Consider the following 23,622-nt stretch of genomic DNA (forward strand, 5'->3'; position numbering starts at 1 on the left):
CAATGGCATTTGTCTTCACATGTGACCAGGGGATGGAACCCTGTTTTTGGAGAAACCTGGACAACTCCCTGTGGTTGGGAAATAGTGAATGAATGCCTTATTTTCTTTTCCTTCAAAGTGCAGATTTTGCTTTACCTTTTAAACTGTCTATATCTTAATCCATGACTTTTCCCACTTCTGGCCTTCCAATTCTTTCCCTTATGGTACCAGAAGACAGTGAAAGAGTACCTTCTTTTGTTTTAACTGCCTAACAGAGTTAAACCACAGTAGTCTATTATTTTAACTGTTTTTTTATGCAGTCATTGTTTAAGAAATTGTTTTAATTAGTTGTTTGGGTTTTTTTAATAAAATATTTGCTATCTTATTATTTTTATTGCACATTCAAATACTTGTTAAGGATTTTTTTCTGGGGACATTGACAGACAGATGCATTAAAAGCCCATGGTTTGAGCATGTTTCGTATGAAAAATTTAATAGCTTTATTTTATCATGGATCCAAATCCATTTTTGTAATTTTTTGTTTGTTTGTTTTCAAGTTCCTTAAATTTCTTTTGTTTCTGGCAGTGAAACATCTGTGCCTCAAGGTGGGGAGACTGCTGTCTCTGCAAAGGGTTAAAGAGTGGCTTGCACCTCTCTAACATAATAAGACTTTTAATTTCCGTAAGTGGAGAAAGCCCTGAATGACCAATTTTACTTGAACAGTCAAGAGATGACTCCACATACAGGTTTGAAGAGTTCAGTTTTTACAAGGACCTCTTCAAACCACCTGTGGAAGCAGGATTAATCTGTGCTAGGTAAAATATTAGTGTCAGTCAATAAATGTGTTAAAGCATGGCGTAATTCGGCTAACGTTTAATTTCTTCTTTTAAATATTTTTATGACTGTCTCCAAAGTGTATAACTCTACATTCTAAGATTAAACATGTACGGTTGTTAAAAACAGTAAATTTTTGGTGTAATTGCATGAACATAAACATAAACCCTAATGATTCCTCATCTTCATAATTCAGCAATAGTTAAACCCACACATGCTTGAGATGCATATAAATTAGTATCAGTGCAAAATCTTAAACAATTTTACTTCTAGTTGCATCACTGCTTTTGATCCACTTTTGCCACTAGCTCTAATTTTACTTGAGTCATCTGAATGTATTCATTATATGAGAATGTATTTTCAAATATGTTTTCTTTTAATATAGGATGTATTCATCAAATAGTGGATCAAATATGTGGAAGTATACTGATTATGCAGTAATTGATAAGTTCAATTATTTCTCCTTTTGTTGTCATGCATTTCAAAGGTCTTTTCTCAAAAAAAAAATCATAAAAATTATTTTTTAATAATAAATTAATCTAAAAAAAAGAAAAAAGCATAAACTATTTCTTAATTTAGACCTATATCTGTTTCAGCTTCTCTTGATCAAAAATGAGTTCACAGTATTCATTGTATTTAAGATATTTATAAAATACATGTGACATATCTTCTTTGTTCCATTAATAACTATGAAAACTGTAAAATTACTACAAAAGCTCTTTTTGAGTTCTGCTTAATTTATTAGTAGATAGGCTTTCCTAGAACAGATGTAACATTTTTCTGACATCATTGCATATCTGAGATATTTTTTCTTTTTTTTTTCCTGTAATGTACTGACATATTGCACCTGCTAACCATACACAATTTTCAAACAGTAATTCCTGAAGTGCCCAGGGAAGCTTGATATGATGTTAAGATCCTCACCAATAGTAAAGAACAGCATTTCAGTGCATACCATGAAACCATACAGACTTTCAGATTCCAGAAATCATGAATTAGAAACACCTTAAACAAGTAGACAGTATTTTTTGGTTTAGAAGCCTGATTTTTATTTTTTTTTTTGAAGCAATAGGTGAATGCTATGAGGAATAATTTAACATCCAAATGGTATACCTATGTGTGGCAATTAAATAGAGACAAACTGTCTTAGGTTAGTTAAATCAGACGAAATTAGAAAGAATTAGATTGCCTTAGATACTCAAGGATATATTTAGAAGCAAGATTGCAGACCAAAGTTTAGCCAAATTTCAATCAGAGAGTGAGCTTCACCCATGCCAGTAGTTTTATTTCAGTGTGTCTTGCCACCAAGAATAACATAGTTTTAGGTAAAACTAAAGAGCGTCTTTGTTTTCTCTATACTGTCTTGTGTCTGATTAGCTGAAATAGAGTAGGAATTCTCTCTGTACTTCTTTAAATAAGCACAGCTTATGTCAGATGAGGAGCCTCTGGAAATCTCTTCTTACAACTCAATCAAACTCATATATTTGGATATGTATGACTGCTTTTCTTTTCTATTTTAAACACTCCCAGAATCTGACATGTTAGGTGAATTAAATAGTCCAGGAACTGAGATATTGGTACTTACTTGTCAGCTTTGGGCTCATACCTAATAGAAGTAGTAAAGTTGAAGAAGTAAAGTTGAAACCAAGTTGGAACACAGAGATACTATGATTACTTGATTAAATATGATGATAACTCACAAAAAAAGCAGGAAGAAACAGGTGAAAAATACATTCTAAACATAGCAAGGCTAATTTTAGATGTGAATAGTAGTATATTTCAGTTCCTGCTTCCAGGAATATTTATGCAGTACTGCAAAGTCATATGGAGAAAGAAATTATTCCATCTGCTTTATAAATACCTAGAAGTATTTATAAAAGTATGAGATAAATTTCCATGTATTTGAATCACTCTAATGATTTCTTCTGCACTGCAATAGCCACTACATATCTTCCTTTTGGATATCAGTATGAGAATTACTAGCATTGTAAAGAAAACACTTTGCTTCAGGTAAGCAAAGAGGGATTACAGAAATTCTTCATCTATAGATTCCCTGGGTGTGCTATTCCTTCATTTTGAGTGGTTTACAGCAGCACACCAAGTAACAATAGCAACATAATAACTGCTTTGCATCTGCCTTGAAATAACACATGCTCTGAGAAACAACTCAGCAGAAGCATAAAGTGCTTGGAAAGATGTCAAGGATGTAGGCCATAAGACTACATAAGACTTTTTTTCTGGGAAAAAAAAAAAAATTATGAAGACTACTGAAGGTTACTTTCAAGAGTTCAGCCACACAATGTTGACTCTAATTTCTTAAGACTATTTGAAGAAATATAATATTCTGTTTCTTTTAAAAATGTGACTATTTCAACCATTTTATCCACCAAAACATTTTAGAATAGAACTGAATATACATGTTTACAGTATTAAGTTTCCTTTATTGAAACCCTAAATAAAACTTCTATTACGTCATTTGGTCTTTCAAGTATGCCTAATCAGTTTTGCTGCTATGGTTACTGTCAAATGCATTTTTTCAGAGGATGGAACAGAGCTTATATGAATCAGGTATCAAATCCTCTTTATGTATGTATGTATGTATGTATGTATGTATATCTATCTATCTATCTATCTATCTATCTATCTATCTATCTATCTATCTATCTATCTATTTTTACATGCAAAAGATGCTAGGGCAGTATTTACAAACTTCCAATTGATTGACTCCTGTGTAATCTTTCATTTAACTAGATGCTACCTCCAGTTGAGATATTTCATTGTCCCAGGAATTGCTACTAATCTCCTTCTCATACAGAGTATGATCACTCATACTCCCATTATCCAATTGCCAACTTAACAGGCTCACCAATTTTGTTGCCCTTATCTGGACATGGTCCAGCACCTCAGTATCTTTTTTTCTGTAGTAGGGTCCCAAAACTGAACACAAAACTCGAGGTGTGGCCTCACCAGTGTCGAGTTCAGGGAATCAATCCCTGTCCTGGTCCTGCTGGCCACACTACTGCTGACACAGGCCAGGATGCCACTGGCCTCCTCAGCCTCTTGGAGCCACTGCTGGATCATGGGACTTGCCAACTTGGACCCCCAAGTCATTTTCTGATGGGAAATGTTGAAATTATTCCATTGATTGGAAATAAACATACATGAAATAAATATAGGTGTTGCCAAGTCTCTGTGTTATTGAGTCCTAGTGAACCTGATCAGCTTTTCCCAGGGCCTTCACCGACACACATAGGGCCTGGAACAATATTTAAGCTCAATACATTTAAGAATCAAAAATTATTATTGACTATTCCAATAAAGGCTCAGTAAAGTGGGAGAGACTGAGGCATGTATCTAGAGTGATTTCTTTCCGTGAAGTTTAAAGCAGTGTAAGCAATGGAAAGATTCAGTTGCATTAAAGGAATAAGTAATTCTGCAGCCGAGTTCTTTAAAAAAGGGCACTGAGTAAGAAAGTATAGATCTCCAGTTTACTGAAGTTTAGGACTCTTTTTTTATAATGTCATGCCCTCTTTACTCCCCAGGTATAATTCAGTAATTACAGTAAGTTCCATCCTGTTGAAAAAGAAGTTTAAAATTGGAAGATCTGGGAAAAAATAATGGAGCAGCAAGGGAAAAGTTAAAAAAGAAACACTTCTAAGCTGTTTATACTACAGACTTATGAATCTTACTGCATGTCAAAGGGTAGTCCAAAACACAGATCTTTAAGATGCTTTGTGATGTCAATGGGATAATCTCAGGTGAAAGGCGACTGCTTCTTTAAGAATTGAAAGCTTAGCAGAGCCAGAAGCTAGCTCTTTCAAGGGTATATTATGAATAAGCCCATGTATCTTTTCAAGTTATCCTCGGTTCTCAACAAATTTAAGGTAAAATTATGTTTTCCAGGCTTACTGCCCACGTTTGTTTTTTGTTTGGCTGGTTTGTTTTGTTGATTTTTTGTTGTTGTTTTGTTTTTTTGTTTGTTCGCTTTTCACAAAGTTAACTTACAGCACACCTTAGAGAGCAATTTATGGACTTAAGCCAACTAGAATAACACATACACAAAAAGATGAGGGCACCAAGGTCACTCTTCAATGTCAATATCTAGCACAATAATGATCCACTTATATCCTAGGATGCTCGAATATGCTTCTTACCACATCTAAGATTATGACAAAAGCTTTGCACCTGTGTTTAAAAGCAGGAAATGTGAAGGAGAGCAATAGAAAATCATCCAGTAGTGCTACAGGTAAATGCTTTGTTTCTGCTTGTGATACATTTTTAACAATATGCCAAAACAAGGGATACTGGAAGACCCTGCCCAATCAGATATACTTAGTGAGGCATTGCTACTTGTTCATGAAGTCTTTATACTATAAAGTTAATGGTAAAAAATATCAGTAGCAAATATTTTGTTTCTGGTCATTCTTCTATTATAGTGTTGGAATTATCCGACCGTAAACAGAAGCAGCAAAGACCATCTTTTTAATAGCTGGATATTTTTCATTCACTTCAGTTATAAGTTGTTCAAGTTAAAGGAAGTTAAATCCCAACTCTCTATCAGAATGATTAAACATTTCTTTTAATTTAGACTTTTGCCTTTGTGTAAATATGCTAGACACTTGGGTGTGGTTCATTTCTTGTCCTGTGTATTAAGGTTATTGAAAGGATCACTACTGTTGTAGATAAATTATGGCTATCATTTCATGGACCTGAATCCTGACACCATTGCATGTCTGCAATGGTACTTACCTGTGTGTGTGTCTTCATACAACCAAATAAAGTTCAGAACTGGCTTTTTAAATTTTCAATGTTCCTTTTGTTGACCATTATTTTTTTTCCAACTAATTAAACTATGACCATGACTTCCAAAGCCAGTCTTCAGTGCATCTTAAGTGAAAAATTGAACTGTCAAAATTACCAATATCTTCTCTGGACCAGACTGGATTTCTTTGAAGCACTTGGCAGCCACATTTTCTCAAAGGACCTGTATTTGCATGAAGTATCACTCTTCCCCAGTGATTTTCACCAGCTGGAGGCAAATATGTAATGAACACAACAATCCAAAATCTCTTTGATGTCAGGATGAAGGAGGCTACAGCATGTAGCTGGTGTTCATCACTTAAAAAAATGAGGGATAAATAATGTGCAATGGACTAACTGAGAAACCTCTGTACAGATCATCACTCTCAACACACTACTGTCCAAATCCACAAGCACATTCACAAAAGCTTTTTTTTCTTTTTTTCTTTTTTTTTTTTTTTTTTTTTTAAGAGCTCACAAATGGATATCAGGTGCTACAGAATTTTAACAGAAGGCCATACAGCCCTGTTGGTGAAAAGGATATAGAATTATGTGCTTGATATTGATTCACTCCCACAAAGTCAAGCTCAAGTCTGATTTAAGTGTAAATCCAGTTTTTTTGTTCAGGCAGAAAATATCTAGAGTATCACACCTAGTATCACCTTGCTTTTCTTTTCATGAAGAAACAATAATATATTAGAAAAAAATTACAGCCTTAATAGTGAATATAGGAATAGATATACTTTTTTAAAAAAAAGAAAAAAAATGGTTATAAGAAACACAAGAAACAAAACCACTGTAACAATTCTGTGAGCTATTCAGCATGTAAAGTTTTATTATATAACTCTCCACCCATTTAGATAGATCCCTGTTTAAATACTGAGGTACATCAGAAACTATGTATTTCATTGTGATCATATGTCACTGCACAGACCATATATTTTATTTTTCATCTTTTTTTATCTATATCATAGTATTGTAAGATTGTTTGATCTTTTAGCAAATATAATCCTTTATCTATATACTATCTATAGCATTATTTGCTATCTATTTATATTCTCTTGCCTCACTGGAGAAGAAGCAAAAGTGTTGTGTTTAGAGTGGGGAATGAAATTCAATTAAAATCTTTGAAAACACACAAATTTCCTCTCTAACTTTTCATATTAATTATTACTCAGTTAATAGTCTCAGTGGGAAAACATTCCAAATGTTTCAGCAGCTGTTTGTCCAAACTAAATTTAAATGGTATCTGTTACCTACCCAGAGACAGGGTTGCTGCTGTTTTCTCAGTGCTGCTCTGTGAAAGAACAAGACTCAATGGGCATAAACTGAGTAGCATAAATTACTTTTAGAGTCAGAAAACAATTTTACTATGATGGTGATCAAACACTGACACAGGGTGCCCAAGAAGGCTGTGTATTTTCCATCCTTGGAGATATTCTGTTTAGAGAAAACATTGATCAGCCTATTGGTCTTAGGCCCTATTTCCTGCAAGGGCATTAGAAAAGGTGAACTCCAGAGGCACCTTCCAGTCTCAACAATTCTGTGGTTCTGTGAAATCCTATAATAATTAGACACTATTAAAAAACATAGTAAGATGAAGCAAAGCTAGTATGACACAGGTGTGTATTATGTGATTTTGCAAATTGTATATATATGAAAATTTTTATATGAGAAATAACTGATAAATTTCTTCCAATAATCTGCTGCTTATGTATCTTGAAATCTGTTTTTCTTTCTGCTCATATACCAGAAACAAAAATGTAGCAAGGTAACCTTTTTTGATTATTCCCTTGATTCAGGGGAAGAGCATAATTTATTTCTTCCCCAAATGAGAAGAGCAGGAAAACTGAGTAATGTGGTCTGCAGCACTGACCAGAAGCAAGGGGAAGATTTCCAGACAAAGATAAATGTGAAAGGCTGTGCTTAAACAGAATTTTCTATAGCAGTTCCAAAGGGCTAGCAAAGTACATTCATCACCCCAAAAACTCCAGGAGAACAGGCACTGTACTTTTATGAAATGTTCAGAATAATTGAGTGTAACATTCAAGCTGAGCTGGTATTGTATGTATCAGGTAGTGAGAAAATGAAGCAGAATTAACTACATGTGAAAATGATAAATAACAAAGTCACAGGAGATTTTGAATTTTTATCTTTTATCTGGCCTTTCTACGTGTATATATGTGGGACAGTGTCCTCATAACTCACATGACAACTTAGCACTATTTGGACTGTTGCATCCATCCCACTCTTTTCTTCTACATAAGCTTGCATGCAGCTGAAGGCTTTAGCTTGGGAATAATCTGTCACTGATGTTCTGTGGTGGATCCTATGAGGTCTGTGATTAGAAAGATGTCCTCAACTGTGCACAGTCCCTAGGAGAGCTTACAAAGAGCTGGCAAAGAGGGAGGGCTGTGGTAGCAGAAAGCAATAGGTCTATCTGCAACAAGGAGCAGAACCACAACCCAAGAAAGAGCATTAGATTTCAAACACCCCGTGGGAATGTGGAAAATGCAATCCACAGTTTCTTTATGTTATGACTAAGCATAACATAGCTCAATTTTAATAGAGATAAACAGAGGTGATGTGTCCCTCTGTGCTTCTTGCTGAGTCAGTGTTTTAAATGTGAGGTATGATATGCTAGAAAAGCTCTTTCCTTACTGCAGTGGGTCTCTTGCCAGTATTCTGAAGGAACCAATGATGAGTGAATAGAAAACATTCCCTCAGTCTGGTGGTACAGTTTGTTCAGGGCAAAAATCCTTAGATGATAAGAGCTATGATTCAAGTGCAAAGAAAAATTGCATAAATTTTCAGTTATTCATATTATTTAACATGGAACAGATGGAAAGAATTAAATATCCTCTGAGATTTCCTTCTAATCTGTCCCTGATATAGTCCAATATTAATTAGGTCATTCTTCTCAGTTTAATGCAACTGATAAAAAAAATTATATAATTATTAAATAGGAAGGTCAGACAGTGAATAAGTCAGTTGCGAATATATAAAGACTACTTCTATAAAAATATGTGGGAATGAAAGAAAAAGAAAAAAAAAGTTTCTATTCTCTCCATGAGAAGGAGGTCCACTTAGTGGGATTAGAAATCTGAACATCACAAAAAGAAATGGCTGAATCTCTCGAAATCTCATTACCAGCAAAATGAACAAACTATATCACTGAAATGTTATTTCAATTAATGCGTTACCCATCCAAATTATGTAATGAATATAGAAAATATTTTGTAGCAATACAGATAAAAATTATACGGCCTCCTCCATCAACAGTTGTGAATATGTAAGTTTGCCCCAGTGCTGAAATCACCCTTCTACTCTGACTTTGCACCTGAAGGCTGACAGTGTCAGTCATCTGTGAGATTGCAGGATTTAGGGATGTGATCGCACCTTACCAGTGCCTTCTGAGAGGAGTGGAGTGGCGTGCCTGTAGGTTTAGTTCTTTTGGCATGGCTCCTTTCTCTCTTCAGTCGTATTGGGGCAGAGTTTCTCCACCCCTTCAGCTGGTGGCCAGCTTTGTTGGTGGAGTACATCTAGACTCCTGAGAATTTAATAAAATTTATAAATGTTATTATTTTGCTTTAAATATGCCCGTGGTATAAATCCACATAAAGGAGTTATATGAAAATTTTCCAGTTGCAAATTAATGTATAAATTCATATTGCTACTATTACTACTAAAGTCAGTGACTGGATACTAGACTAGATGGATCACTTTCTCAATTAAGTATGACAGTTTTTATATTCTGGAGGTTTTACTTCAGGGATAAACTAATATTTCACACTCTAATTTCATTTTTGGGGGGAATTTTTAAAATTTAAAATGCACCTCCTAGTATCCATTCAGTTCAGTATATTTAAAAGGAGAATTTTTAAAAAAGTAAAATGTGGTATGCATGTCACAAACGCTAGAAATAAAATAGTGCATATGAAAAGAAAGTTTGTTACAATAGCATGAAGATTGTATTACATATGAATCAAATTTTCTTTATATGCTGACACTTCTGCAAGTATTTTAAGTATTTTAAATCTGTATAGTTATTCCATAACTCTAGCAAGAAAATTCAGGAAGGTAATTGCAACCAAACAGTGTTAAATTTAATATCTTTGATCTAATGCCAATATTGACTTCAGTCAGCACTTGGACTTCAGATTTTTTTTTTTTCTGTCGACATGTTCTATTTTTTCTTGGCTGTTTTGTACTGTCCCAAAATGCATTTATTAACAGTCTCTTAGGGAAAAAAAAATATCTCACGAAAACTTTCCCTCCCCTCTTACTTTGTATCCATAGAAGTAGAAAGAGATTCTAAAAGATAGATCTACATACTCTAAAAATACTACACAGAAATGTATTGCTTAGGACTGAGCCAGCTAGGAAGGAAACACTAAATCCTGAATTCTGTAGCTGAGCCCCACTTTCTTTCCCACAATCACAACAAAGTGGTAAGGCTTAGAAATTGGTTGGCAATGAACTAGCACTATGGAAAGCAATCATTTTCTTACTTACCTGTCATGCACAGTCAAGAAGAGTCACCAGTCCATCCAGTGATATGTTGGATGACATAAAATTATCCAGAGAAGAAAATCTAAAGTCACAAGCTAGATGTAGTGTGGAATTTTCATTCTGTGGAAATCAGATAATAGAATTAGGGACACATTAGCCCTCCAACGTGTTGTTGGACTGCTGAGTGTAAAGAAACAATACACAGAATGGACTTTCAAATGCTACTGTTACATATTTCATACCCTGAAGTAGAAATGAGTGGGAAATCACTGCAGCTGCAGTTTGAGATTCACATATCCAAGTGAAAAGTTATGCCCCTTGGTATTAACAGGTGGAAAATGAGCAGATTGAAAACAGCCGTGCTGAGAAGAGCTTAGGGATTCTGGTGGATGAGAGGCTGGACACGAGCTAACAATGTACACTTGCACTTAGAACAGCATGGCCAGCAGATCAAGGGAGATGATTCTGCCCCTCTACCCTGCTCTGATGAGACCCCCCCATCAGAGTGATGTGTCCAGATCTGGGCTCCTCAGCATGAAACAGACATGGATCTCTTGGAGCCAGTCCAGAGGAGGGTCATCAAGATGATCAGAGGGCTGAAACACCTCTCCTGTGAAGATAAGTTGTGAGAGCTGAGGATATTTTGCCCTAAGAAAAGGCTTTGGGGACTTCCCATTGTGCTCTTCCAGTACTTAAAAGGGACCTACAAGAGCTGAGAGGGATTTGTTGCAAGGGAATCTACTGATAGGACAAGAGGGCATGGTTTTAATCTGAAAAATGTTAGATTAAGATATAGGGAAGAAGTTCTTTACTGAGAGGGTGTTGAAACACTGGGACATCTTGCCTGGAATGGTGATAGATGGGGCATTCAAAGTTAGGCTGAATGGGGTTCTGAGCAACCTGGTCTAATCAAAAATGTGCCTCCTCATAGCAGGGTGTTTGAACTAGACAGCCTTTAATGATCCCTTCTATCCCAAAATATTCTACGGTTCTCTGAATCTGTGATGCTACCCCTTTCAGTTCTGCTTCTGGAGCAATATGACAATTTTCTGTTTCTAACTTTGGACATAAAAACATAATTTAGAGTTTCCACTTGCTTAGTGGCATAGAGTGTGAGTAATTCACTGACTGAATCATTCTTTATTTTTCATGTTGTATGTAATTTTAATCCATAAAGAAATCTGTTGTTTGAAAGGCACCGTAGATGAAAAGCAGCAATCAACACGAGTAAGAGAGCAATAATTGGAGCTTTAGTTTAAGCACAAACTACTGAACTGCAACTAACACCAAACTGACTGCTGGCCTTCCTCAACTGGGGCTTTAATTAGAAGTACAAAGGGAGAAAACAAAGTACATGATTTGACATTCCATTTGAGATGTAGTACAGTACAGTCTTGTAAGTCTTGTAAGTAAAATGAAAAATAAATTAACAGGACTTCTGAATTTAGAGTATTTTCTTGCAGATAAGAATAAGTGCAGTAAAATTTCCTCAAATGAAAGGAATAAGGCTGGGCTTTCCTAAGGAAAATTAAACCACAAATAGTTAATTTTGTTTATGTATATATAAATGGGAAATTATTTAATTTTATCACCTCCTATAAAAACAATTCCACACTCCTCCTTCACCTTTTTCTACATGTGACAAATAATTTTTTTATATATATAAAGATTATTTCAAAATATATGTTTAAAAAAGGGTCTAAGCTTCTCTATGGTGCTTCTTAGAAAAGCACCATATTTCTTCATAAATACAAAGGAATTTGTTTTTAGAATATATCTATTAGACAGAATTAAACTCATTCATAGTACCTTTCTAAAGATGTTTTTAAGAAAGGGGAAAAACTGTTGCACAGCAGCAGCTGAGACAGAAGAGTGAGAATATGTGAGAAGAACAATTCTGCAGTCACAAGGTCAGTGAAGAAGGAGAGGGAACTCCAAGTGCTGGAGCTGAGATTCTCCTGCAGTCAGTGATGAAGATCATGAGGCACCTGTGCCCCTGCTGCCCATGGAAGTCCACAGGGGAGCAGAAGTCCACCTGCAGATCATGGAGTTGCAGATGGTGTCTTTATGGATGTGTCCATAAAGAAGATGTGACCCCATGGAGACCCTCTGTTGAATAAGGTTCATGACAGAAACAGTGGTCCATGAAGGAAGCCAGTGCTGGAGGAGGATGTCTGGTAGGAACTGTGTATCCACAGGTACCCATGCTGGAGCAGTCAGTGAAGGATAAGACACAAACTGGAGCCCTTTGTGAAGAGCTACAGTCTGCTGGAAGGATCCATATTGGAGAAATTAATGAACTACTATCTATCATGGCTGGGATCACATGCTGGAGCAGAGATAGCACATGAGGAGAAAAGACTGTCAGAGAGACACTTTGGCAAAGTGCTTTCAACACCCATTCCCTATGCCTCTGTGATGGGAAGAGTAGAGAATTTAGGAGTCAAGTTGTTGCATTAACAGTATAGATATTTCTGAGAGAATAAAGCCCTCTGCATTACAGATGGTCCTCAAAGATCAGAGGGGCCGAGTGCCTTAATTTCTGACTATGGACAATTTAGTACTGTCAGCCTGGTTGAGCTCAATTTTTTGCACAATCACAGATCAGAAATAGTGCAGTTTACCAGCTCTGTACTGCAGGTCTGGTCATGTTCAATAAGAAGGTACACAATCCAAATTCACAGATAGCAGAGTTTATGGGAGCAACAGGAAGGCAGGTGGTGATTGCTGGTGATAAACGCACTAACTACAGAGTGTTAATATGCGTCATGACAGAATGTATAGTAATAGAGCTCTAATAACAAGGTGAGAGATAGATTAGATAGATAGATAGATAGATAGATAGATAGATAGATAGATAGATAGATAGATAGATGATAGATAGATGGATGATAGGTAGTTTACAAATTCTTCTCCAATGCAGTTGGAAGCACAAAGCTCACCAAAAAGTGACTGTTCTGGGGAGGAGGAGAGAAAAAAATCTGTTGACTGATCTTGAGCAATCAGAAGTGCTTCCCTCTCTCTTTTTGCTCTTTTTGCCACAGCTCCCCCTTCTATATTCTAATTTGTGTCCTTTCTGAAAAGGGTGACATCATCCCATGTTATCAATGCTTTTTAGTGTTTTGGGGACCGTGGTCTTACATATAAGGTGTATTGTCTTTTCTCTTCATTTGCATTCTGAGGAGTGTGAAAGTTAATATGCAAATAGGACTTAATGAGGGTCTCAGTTATTTTCAGTCAGAATTTATAGTTGATTGAAGAGATGGAATAAACTCTTTGGTCCGCCTACAGCCACTAAGGTGGCAGTAAAAGCTGTCTGACCTTTTTCAGACAGTCCTTCCATGCACCTTTAAATCCTTGAATGACCAAATTTATAACAAGGCATGCTTTTCAGGTTGAATGAAGAATAAGGCCAAAGGCTGTTAGAGATGTGTGGGTGCTTTTTGAGCCTCCACTTCCCACCAGACACTCTTTAATTGTTAGAACCTTGCTCAAGCCAGGGGACCAACTCATGCTCTTTTCAACCAGCTTTCACCAATTCTTCAAATTATTCACCAACTTAAAGCTTTTTTATAGCAAGTCTGACAATTTACCACAAAAGTTGAACTCATGAAGATGGGGAGGGGGAATGTGCAACTTTTTAGGTTTTTTCTTATTTCTTATTATCCTACTTCGATCTAATGGTGAAATATTAAATTAATTTCCCCTAGTTGAGTCTGTGTTGCCCATGACAATAACTTGTAAGCAATCTTTCTGTCTTTATCTTGACCCACAAGCTTTTTATATTTTGCCCCCTATCCAGTTCAGGAAGAGAAATGATAGAAAGCCTTTGTGGGCACCAAGTAGTCAACCCACCACAATTATGCCTAGAGAAATCTTCGTGCTATAGAGAAAACATTGAAATAGAGTGATGAAATAAAAACTTGATAGCCTAGCCCCTGATTTACTATAGAGTTTTTTGTTTGAATTTTTTCTGTTTGTTTGTTTCTGAGCCTCAGCATTCTAACACTGCAATATTTTCCAATTACACTTCTCATTCAAAGTGCATTTCAAATGCTTAGTGGTTTTGCTTGTGGGAACCCTGATTTTCAGTTTAAGCACCAGGGAATGAGAAATGCACAGTTAATGATCACCTGTGAAGAGTTATATTGAAATAATTTGTTCAGCATCACATTAAAAATCTACAGAGGAATCGAGGAAATAATTGAACATTCAGTGCTGATATCCAGGTGCCTCAGCCATTTCTTTCTGAGCTGTATTCATTCACTTTGTAATTTCAACAAGAAAAGAGACTGGGCACTGATAGCACTTAGAGCTATGCTTCAACCGTCTAAAATGGATTTTCATTTGTGTTGTCACAGTTTCTAATGTTTCTTTGGCAAGATTAACAATATAACTTCATTTTTTCCCTCTTTCTTCCTAGAGGTTTAAAACTATTCCTACCAAAGAATAAACATACCATTATTTGAAATCATTTAGCTCCTCTACAATGGTTGCTTGCAGGGTTGGATCTTTGCAATCACTACAAACACCAGCTCTAGAAGTAAGGCAATTATAAGCAGCAATAGGCAGCTTTGTTTAACACTTTGTTAGTATGGTGAATGAACACTGGAGGGAGGGAGTCTGGTCCTTGTGTAGCAGTATTTTTTGTTTGGCTTGGTTTGCTTTTATAGATACCAACTCACTCATTGAAATTTGATACAACGAGTAATAGCCATACTTGGCCCTATGGTAGAATCCTTGATTCTGAGGAAATCATTTCATTAAACGTATACCCAAAGAATGGCCTACATTGTTCTCATACCAAATTGTTCTCGAATTTGTCCCTAAATTAGCAGAAGGTGAACTCTGCATTATTTATAACTATTATTTTAAATTATTGCAGAATCATATTTTTCATTGCATATTAAACTTCTACCTCAAATCTGAATGAAACAGCCGCACTTTTTTCCCCCTCCTACTTCTGATTCAGAAGCAGGCAGAAATTTAATCATTCAGAGTAACCTTCATTTTGTTGTTGTGTGCCCTTTCAGAGGTTGAAAAATTTGGAGAAAGTGAGAGTAGAAATCCTACTAATCTCCCACAACCAAATCACATTCCAGAAGTAATTGCTAGGGTTTCTATCTGATAATATGTGGCAATTTTATTATGATCATATGTGAAGAATAGCTTTCAAGATATAAAACATTAGTAGAAATAGGGGGGTTTTGAGTATATTTTGAGGCTTATTTCTGATCCAAGTGTAGCATGATGCTTACCAAAAGCTTTTTGTCCAAAAAATAATGGCAGTATTAAATTTTTTTTGTTTGTTTTTTGAAACAAAAACCTGTTCCAAGTACTCATTAATACAAAAAAAAAAAAAAAAAAAAAAAAAAAAACAACTTTCTTAAGCCTTTCTCACATTCACTTTTTTCTGATTGTCACTTCTCCAAGTTAAAAGCCCCAAACAAAAATATGATATGCAAAAATGAATTCTAATTGTAGAAATCTCACAGAAAGTGTCCACTAAACTCTGCTGTAAGAGTTACTCAGTTTCTGGAAGTAGCACACAAGAAACATGAGACAATTCAGTCGTATTGCTGCAGATTGAACAAAAGACGGCAAAAAAAGTTACGAAGGTGTCCTCCAGTGTTTAGTGATATCTCTGTTTAAATGAAAACTCTTTTAGTAAAAGCATTCTGTAGAAAATGATATTTTGTACCTCTGCCATGGAGTTAGGAAGATATGTTGAATCTTTATCTTCTGTTATCAGGTACATCAATAGAACAAGCATTTGTCTTCAAGGGAATGTCCAGAGTATCACATTTATTTGGATGATAAAGGCTCATCATCATTTATTCCCTAAATATTTATTTTCTGTGTTTTTGTATTGTTATCTAGAACTATAACCTTGCACACACTAGCAGTTAAAATAAAAAACAACTTATCCAAGCTATATATTCTCCTATCTACTCAGATTTCTGTAGAATTCATATGATGTGTAGGTGCATTTCCGTATCACTGTCCTTTACAAACACAATATTCTTAATTTAAAAGTTAGGTGTTCATTATGGTTGCAACTATGTACCCAGAAACAGAGGAACAATGAGGATTACTTTCAGTCCATAACAACTTCTCACTGACACTTATTTCTCCTCAAACATTTTCCCTGTACCAGCATAGCTCCTTCCATGGGTTGCCATTACCTCAGAAGGGTATCCAACTCCTGCATCACGGGGTCTGACACAGGCTTCAGTGTAGGTATCTGCTCCAGTGCTGTCTTCTCCAAGGGCTGAAGAAGAACCTATGGTTAGCACCTACAGCACCTCCGTCCATGCCTTCACTTTGGTTTCTGCAGTCTTGTTCCTCATACTTTTGCTTTTTCCTCACTCATTCCTCGCTGCCTGTGCAGCATTTTGCCCATTCTTAATTGCGTTTTCCTGGCGGTGCCACCATCATGACTTGGCACAGCCATGCCCTGAGGCGGGTTGCTTGGAGCCAGCTGGAACCCTTTGTGTCTGGCACAGGGCAGCCTCAGCCATTCCTCACAGAGCCACTGCTGAGGGCTCTCTGCCACCAGCACCTGGCCACCTGCACCCAGAACTGCCACACAACATAGTCACAGTCACTCTGGTGAGCAAACCTGCCATGCCTGAGGATCTGCCAAAGGAGGAATAGTGTCAGTAAGGAGGAAGAAAAGGTTTCATGCAAGTACTGATTCTTTCATGTCTTTAACATTTCACAAAAATCAGAAAGAAATGTAATTAAACTTGAAGGATAAAAAACATTTGGAATATTATGTAGATAAGGTAACTGACAATAGAAAGGCACTTAAATTGTGGAACAAAATATACATTCTGATAAAATATTGCTTCTTTATTTTTCTTATTTAGTGTCATTTGAGACAGGTAAGAATTTAGGTAAGAATTGCAACTTAAAAATACAATAATGAATGTGTAAAAACCCTTTATTAAATTTTTACCTGATATTTCATAAGTTGTGTTTGAAAAATAAAAATCAACAGCTTAAAATATAACATTCTAAACTTGTTTTATGATGGTTTCTCCAGTTCTGAAGTGTAGATTGCCAAATTACACTTTCCATTGTAATAGAAATGTCCCTGCAACTTCTATTTTCTTTGTATTTTTTGTCATGATTTTTTGTTATAAAACAGAGGTGGTTTCTGAATTTGTGCAATAAGTAGCACACTTAGTTGTTGGAAGCATGTTTGTTTCTTTTGTACTGAGTTATATGTACAGAATACATTCCATCAACTATATATAATTTAGGGAAAGATACGTATGTGTGTTGAAAACTGGCCTTTTAAAGTCACCTCTATTCAGAAATGCTAGTGTTCCAGAGGTTGATATAACAAGCATTTCTTATAAAAATGATGGGGTTTGTTTTATCAGCAAGCCATGTTAAACATCACCTTTTATAAATGTTAAAATGGATCAAAGTAGTCGACACCTGACCTTTCAAGAGATTGTTTAAACTTACCAGGCTGCATGGGAAATTACATGCTGCAAAGAATAAATAGAAGTTTCAGGACTGTCATCTGAATAGAATGAATAGTGCCATATAAACTGTTCTGAGTTGTGTTCCTCAAGTCAAATGTGGACAATTATGATTCACATTTGTACAGCTGAGTTAATCCTGTAGACTTCTTGCATAATGATGGAGAATATTAATGATGGAGAATATGGCACCTCCACTGCTGTTTAGTCTAAGTCCTGACTCCCTGGTCAGTTGCACCAGAGTGATTCATGGCAACTGTTTTTCAGGCCAGACCCTCTAAAGCTCACTGGTGGCATCCACACTTTCCGGACCATCATTGAGCTCCAGATTCTAAGGGTCTAGGTGTCTAAACATACAGGCTCAGTGCAACTGCTCCATTTGGGATTTCTCCTGATGTCCAGCTACCAACATGGGCACAGATCTCCTTTTGGGCCTCTATCTTTTGGTAATAGATCTACTGATCTTGAACATCAATGGGAAATCTCTGTCTTTTCTGAGCAGAAACTGAAGACGAGGCAAGATTCTCAGGGGAATATCACATGACACTAATTTCCCACATAGGGGCAGCAATGAAATTAGGCCTTATGCTCAGAAATGTATGCTGCTATAATAAACCTTGCACATGTTTTCCAGCCCTAAGTAGGGCCCCTGGATTCCATAAAATATCTTAAATGACATTAGATGCATATGTTTAGACAACTGTATCCCACACCAAATCACCACTGACTCTAAAGAGATAGCATTACTTTTAGGTAGAAACCTACATTAGACACCTATATTTTCTGTATTTATAGGTTATTTCCATGCATATATTCTAAATATGGAATTTTGCATAAGATTAATATAATTCTGCCTGTGTGGTAATTGCATTTATAGATTTCACATTTATGAACCCTTATCTGATTAGACTGTTGTATTATACACCCTAAACATTTGAGAGAGGTTGAAAGAAAGAATGAAATAGTACTTTCAGGATCCGTCTGTTCATTGTGCATCAAGATTTAAACTGATACATCCATGAAACACAATTCTAGTAGGAAAAAACACTGAAAAAATGTGGTCCCAGAATTAGAAAAAAACACTGGAAATCCTTCATAAGTAGCAACTGCTACCAATATTGCAAAAGGTTAACTGCTTAATATTTAAAAAGTGATTGGAAGAGAATAATAGGCAATACCTGCAGCAATTCAGACAACAGTGTTTTTTAAATCTTATTAAGCTGTGTTGTCCAGTTGTTCATTGTATCCGAATTGTATTTGATTCTAATCTCACAGATTCACAGAATCACAGAATATGTTGAAGTGGGAGGAACCCCCAAGGATCATCAAGTCCAGCTCCTGGCCCTGCACAGCACTGTCCCCAGGAGTCACATCACGTGCCTGAAAGCATCGTCCAAACACTTCTTGGGCTCTGTTGGCTTGGTGGTGTTACCACTTTCCTGGGGAGCCTGTTCCAGTGTCCAAACCCTCTGGGTGAAGAACATTTTCCTAGTCCCCAACCTCAACCTCCCCTGACACAACTTCAGGCCATTCCCTTGGGTCCTGTCATTGATCACCAGGGAGAAGACATCAGTGTCTGTCCCTCCTCTTCTCCTCCTGAGGAAATTGTACCTTCAGTCTCCTCTACTCCAGGCACAACAGACCGAGTGACCTCAGCTGCTCCTCATACAGCTTCCCCTAAAGCTCCTTCACCATCGTTGTTGCCCTCCTTGGGACTCTCCCTTATAATTTAATATCTTTCTTATGTTGTGACCAAAACTGCACACAGCACTTGACAAGTGGCTGCACCAGTGCCTGCCAAAGTGGGACAATCTCCTGCCTTCTTGACCATGAAAAAGTATAAAACAGTGAACATACACTTTCATTAAAACTTTAAAAATAATTTACGAGGCACTATCAACTTTGTCCTGCAACAGCTGTCTCTTTAAATCTTCTATGGGATTCTTTGTTTCCTCCAGTATTAAAACCCTCAGACCAAGGCTCTTACTGACAACACTTTAAATATTTAATATTTATACCATGATTTTACAAAGCCCAAACACATACAGCTACATGCAAAACATGCACATAGGTACATACACAGTGTGTACAACAAGTTATTTTTGCTAATTGGCTATTGCATAACCCAAAGCAAGAAGCATATTACTGATTATATGATAAAAAAACTGAATAGCAAACTGACTCTATTTCAACCTAAAAAGAGAGTAGGAAGAGAGATGACTGACACTTGTCTACCTACAGGCACAAGCTCTAGGTGCCTGTCCGTGTGGTACTTCAAGTAATGGCAAGACACAATGTTAGATAAGTGAGCTTTCAAGAACAGTTAAGTCTTCAGCATCAAAAGATCATGAAATAAGTATTCATTTTGCAAGTTCTTTTTGAAAAGCGTTATCTAAAAGTCAGAGAAAAAGCTGATGATAGTGATGAAAGGGGGGATAGTGATGAAAGCTATGCTCCATTGAATAAGAAAATTTGAAAGAGCTCAGTGGTACATAAAATGAAGAATGATATTCCAGGCATATTTCAGAGGAAAAAAAAATTTTTTTTTTGAAGTTTTGAAAGTGATCTTTGCTTTCTGTTTATCTGCAGAGAGACCTAGTGTTCTGTTTTGCTCATTACAGAGAGAACAAACTCAGATCAGAAGACCCAGTCTTCCTGCTGACTACTTTGGTGACTTCAAGAAAGTCACTCAAATGTGTTTGTTTGATTTCTTTAACCTGTATTTAATCATCTCACCAAAACATACTTTATATTTTGCACAGAGTTGGTGTATGGTGACTTTTTAAGGAAAAAGTCAGTGTTTGTACTTATCACACAGAAATAGAAGATGTGTAGATATAAAAAAGGTACTTCTAAGTATGACATCTAAAGGTTCAAGGCTTTTGGCAGCAGATAATATTAATCTGTTTTTTATATTCACCCTGGACTACCTTCTAGGGAAAAGTAATGAATTTCAAATCTCTCTCTGCTTGAAAATAGAAAAAAAGAGATGAAAAATGAGGATGAAATTGAAATCATAACTGGACATGACACAATGAAATTCATATGCTTGAGTAAAAAAAATTTGTGAACACAGCTGATTGACTGACTCTTGATCATTAACATCTTGATCAAGCAAATGACATTTCCTTTCTTCCATATTTGACATAAGAAAATGCTGTTCTTGTGAGTAAATACATTCATTTTAATTCATATGAAGGATAAATGTTACCTGGCAGGCTATCAGGACTTAAAATTATTTTTCTTAATCTTGTGTACACATTGATTTTTAAGTACAATTCTTTGATCCCAATTTGAAGTTCCTCAGAAATAAGAAGCATTTAAGCAAGATCTTAAAGCTTTATCTATCCTAGTAGTTCTAAGTGGGCACTAAAAGTCCTCTGAACCGTTTCTGGGAGCTGAAAGCAACTCCATGATTCAGACTGTTTCTATACTAGCAAATTGCCTTAGGCTCCCAAGCACTGCATACCAGGCAAGTACAGCTTCAGAGCTAAGCTATATCCAGGAAGTAGTAGGGCAAATGCTACTTGAAATAGGTTAAATCTGTGCCAGAGAATATGACGAAACTTTGGTAAACACAGTTCAGTTTATGCTGAATTTAATACTACATATTCACATGTTCAGGAAGGCCTTACTTGGCTTAGTTTGGAATTCCTCTGGGTGGATACTTCTTATATTATTCTAACTATATCATAAAAAGTGGACTGCCCAATGTTCGTGAGCAAATACCAGTCGGTATTACAGTAAAACAGAAGTTACAATTTGAAAAGGCATGTTCAGGTCTAATAAGAAAAGAGACAAAATTCAATACTCCACAGCTTCCACTTCTTGTGGATTAGGCTTGGCAGGGTATTAAGCCTCACACAGCTACTCACTCACTCCTCTGCAGTGGAAGCTGGGAGGTAATCTCAAGGTAAAAGTACAAAGATGTGGTTGTGGTAAAGATGGTTTAATAGCAAAAGCATTAATGCAATAAAAATAATTGATTCCCAACTTTGACACTTCCAGGAAAGCAGGACTCCATCATGTATAAAAGTTACTCGGAAAGACAAATGTCATAATTCCTCCCCAGCCTTTCCTCCTCCTTTCTCCAGCGTTTTCTATGGAGCATGCTGTCGTATGATATAGGTCATTCATTTGGTCACTTGGGGTCAGCTGTCTTTGCTCTGTTTCCTGACAAATTCCTAGAATCATAAAGTCAAAGAAAGGTTTAGGTAGAAAGAGACTGTTAAATACAACCTAGGCCAATCCTGCTGCCATGGCCAGGGACATTTTCACTGTGAGAAGCAATATTTTGAGGAAGATAAAACAAGGAGTGGGAAAACTACTTCAGAAAACAAATGTAATTATTACTTACTCTTAAATAAAATAGTTAAGTGAAATGTCAGAGGAAGGACTACCAATGTATTATTTGTCTTATCAGATACTGGATAAACAAATATTCCTTACAAAAAGGGAGAGGCTTCATCTGTGTTGTCATTAGTCCAAGATAGCTGCATATTGACATGGGTGTGGGTTTGAGTTAGATCCACATATTTGGCTTTCTTCATACAGGAACTTGCTTTAAAGAAGGATGTCTACCACCAAACCTTACTAATGCTCTGTGGCAATAGTTCAATTACTGCAGGAGGAACGTCTGAGTGTTACCCTCAGAATCATTTTACAGGCAAAAGGGAACACACCATATGTTGAAAGCTATAACTTTGAATACTAGACCAGTTAATGTTTTGCAAAACCATATTATCTAAAGAACACAAAGTAACAATAATAATACAGAAGAAACTGTTATACACACTTCTACATGCTGATACATTATCTACCACTTTAATGATGAGATTACACCTCTACTACCTCTTGGGAAGTGGGGAAAGGTTGGTCTTGTTTACATAGTTGACTTTATTTCTTGCTATCCTAATTTATTTTAGTTAACAATGATGTAAATTAATTTTCCTCAAGTCTGTTCTGCCCATGACAGTAATTGGTAAGCAATCTCTCTGCTTTTACCTCAATCCATGAGCTTTCTATTTTCTCCCCTTAAAGAAGAGGGGATGAATGAGCAGCTGGGTGGGAGCTTGGCTCTTACCCCATTAAAACCTACTCCCTGTGTGCACTCTTCTGGGTATCTGGGTATCATCTAGGCCTAAAGATTATCCTTGTCAGTCATTCCCACACTTCAGTAGTACTTCAGGCCTCAGGCTAGAAAGAGCAGGATGCCCATGGCAAGTGTAGCTCCCTCTTGTCACAGGACTGTACTCAGAGCTTTGGGAATGTGCCTCTCCTCCTTTCCTCCCTCCCTCCCTGGCACCTCTCTCCTGGGGTCATGTAGGTTAGATGGCAAGTGCTCCTGCCCCACCTCCTTATACAAAGGTCTATAGCTTCCACTTCTGCCCAAGGCTTGTCAGGCTGTTGCATTCAACCAGCCAGCTGTGCTCCCCAAGTACACCTGCTTCCACTAGGAGGGCAAGGGTTGCAGTAGGGAGGGAACAGGACCAGAAAACAGGTGTGCTCTCTTATGACCTTCAAAGGCTCCAGATAGAAACAATTGAGAGTAATTCTTCAAATCAAATTTTGTATAAGCCCAGCCTCAGCCTTCTGTGCAGAAAGAACGTTTTCTGGAAACATCTCTTGCATATGAGTATCTATAAATATATGAAAATATCAGGGAATTAGACATACATATGATTATATTATTTAGAAGATTTTTAAAGGTCAGTCGCATAAAACTTGACTGATATTAGCATCACACTGCTTATTGTTATCCTTGCATGTTATCAGTCATTATGTTATCAGTGTATGTTATCAGTGCATTTTCAAAGCATCCAGTTCTTAAGAATTCCTGCTCTACTTGTGAATGTGCAGTAGCACAGCTGCAGTTACTGATGGCCAACCACCAAGGGTGAGCTGGCCAGCCTAGAGAGCTCCTCATTGAGGCAGAATAGGATTGAGGCTGAAGGATTTCAGTACTTGACCATATGTCAAAATATGATAATTTCTGACCAGG

The 23,622-nt window shown here is 36.6% G+C and overlaps 1 long non-coding RNA gene across 1 annotated transcript in view; it reads left to right on the forward strand.

Moving 5' to 3' along the window:
• LOC148224850 (uncharacterized) overlaps window positions 1-23,622 on the forward strand; it is a 145,185-nt gene that overhangs the window by 111,927 nt on the left and 9,636 nt on the right. The window lies entirely within an intron of this gene.

Source organism: Sturnus vulgaris, chromosome 2 (assembly GCF_052056855.1).
Source record: "Sturnus vulgaris isolate bStuVul1 chromosome 2, bStuVul1.hap1, whole genome shotgun sequence".
NCBI lineage: Eukaryota > Metazoa > Chordata > Aves > Passeriformes > Sturnidae > Sturnus > Sturnus vulgaris.